We start from the raw sequence: 2260 nt of genomic DNA, 5'->3' as shown, positions 1-2260 counted from the left end.
GTTGCCTTAGATATCACAGTCTACATTCATGAAAAATACCACTGTGTTCAGTCTCTTCTTTGTCTCAGTGTATAAAATATAGTTACATATTCATCGGATGCAAGTACCTGAATCTCTACGATTAATACCGTGAAAGTAAACTATCATTACAAATAATGAAATTAATCCTGCTAAAGAACTTGACTATTCTTAACTCCTGGGTACTGAAGAAATGATACTCCAGAGATGTCAAACTTTCATTTCTTTATTTGTGAATTTGTTTTTGTAATGCTTTCTTAGTTTGAGAACACCACACTTACTGGAAGCCATATCTGTGATTCATGCAAGACTTTTATTTTAAATTTTGATAATTTACAGTTACTTTGAAACCTGCTTAAACTGATTCCATGTGTATATGATAACATTATTCTGTAAATAATTTTGCATTTTGTAAACTGAAGGATGTGAAGTTTCTCAGAAATTTTAATAGAGGTCCATGAGATTAGTCAGTTATGATAAGTGTTTTTATAAGTGTAAGTCACTCTTCATGTGAAAGTGATTAAGCAGGTGGCAGTCTCTGGTGCTCCACTCTATAATCAAGTTGAACAACATAAAGTTAGGTAAAGTCCTATTTCCAAGGAGTTTACTAGAATTATTCTCTGTGAAAGGTATCCAATTCAAAAAATAGAAAATTTACTTCAATTTGATTTTCATCATCTCACGGTGCAAATTTCAAAATACACAAGGGAGTTAGAAGTACAAATTCTGAAATGTTATGACTTATTCTCCTAAATACTTCAGTTGCTTACAAAATGTCCTTTAATGTTTTAAGTGAGAAGGAAGAAGGAATGGACATTCTACCACTTCTATTGTGTCCATAAACAATGATTAAACATTAGCAGTCCTTATATGTGATTAGAAGTGAGCTACTTTACTGGTTGTGTTTATAAAAGAAATCACACATATAGTGGATGTTAGCTTATAGGAAAAAAGTGAAGTATGTTATTTTTTTCTTATGAACAGATTACTACTTTGCATTACAAATATGAAGCATTACAAATATGAAGCATTACAGGAAAAAACACAGGTGTAAAAAGAGGTTCCTTCCTTAGACATTTGTAAGACATCTGTGAATAAAAGAAGATGCATAATTTACTGCAGCCTCAGGGTAGCTATAAATTATATTCAGACAAATCACTGTTTGTTCTGTTATTGTAGTGAAAAATTCTCCTAGCAACTACTGTGCCTTATCATATCTGTTAGTTAATATACCGAATATGCTTTCTTAAAGGAATGTATACAAATGGGTGACAAAGATCTTTATCTTTTCTGGTGAAGTCCACAAGGTTAAATGGTTAATTTTCAGCTGAATGAAAATGAAAACTTTTGGTTGCTCTAGATTATTTGGATGAAATAGTAGAAAAGTGAGATGTAATGTGTCAAGAAAAGAAAGGAAAAAGCAAGGAAAGTTCTAAAACAGCAATAGAGGAGAAAATATAAACCAACAAATTACTAGACGAGAATTAAAATATAAAAAAATGAAAATAAAAAAGTGATAGTAAAGCCTGAAATAGACTATTTGAATAATTTTATACAAAAATAAGAAAACAGTATCAGCTAGTGGTGCTGTGTGTCTTTGAAAAATAAACGGGGACAATGAAGAAATTATTATGTATGTTTGTTGTAAGTCATCTGATTTGGAGTGGAAAATTCCTACATCAACTCTTGAAGTGTTAAAAACCAGAAGCTACTATATTCATGAGGGACTTAACAATAACCATTTTGAAACCCATTAGGTAATGAAGACAGTAAAACATGAAAGCAGTTCCTAGAATACAGAGAAGACAGCTTTATGATCCAGAAAGTAGAAAATCCATCCAGAGGAGAAACTGTCCTGGATCTACTTCTTCAACAGGGAGGAACTAATTGACAACGTGAGTATAATACAGAGCTACTTGCATTACTCACCATATGTATCTGATTGTAAGAAAGTAAATCCTGTTGAATAAAGAAACTGAAGAAATATGGCACAGAAGAGAAAGAATATGAGAAAGACTAGAATATGTCTATGCCAAACTATTAACCCTGTCTTGAAATCCTAGGCAAGAGAAAGTGTACAAGCTCTAGGAACATACCGAAAGTTCACCTGCACAGCAATGGTGCTTGACTCATCACCAATGAACCAGTATGAGTGGTCACCAATTATCTACTGAATTGTTTCTTTCCTGCAGTTTGCAGCATTTTATTGCTATGGTAAAGTATGCTGGCAGTGAGTTAAGTG

This window comes from Tyto alba, unplaced genomic scaffold (assembly GCF_018691265.1).
Source record: "Tyto alba isolate M040663 unplaced genomic scaffold, T.alba_DEE_v4.0 Super-Scaffold_38, whole genome shotgun sequence".
Classification (NCBI taxonomy): Eukaryota; Metazoa; Chordata; class Aves; order Strigiformes; family Tytonidae; genus Tyto; species Tyto alba.
The sequence above is the reverse complement of the archived record's forward strand: the minus strand, read 5'-3'. Positions refer to the sequence as shown.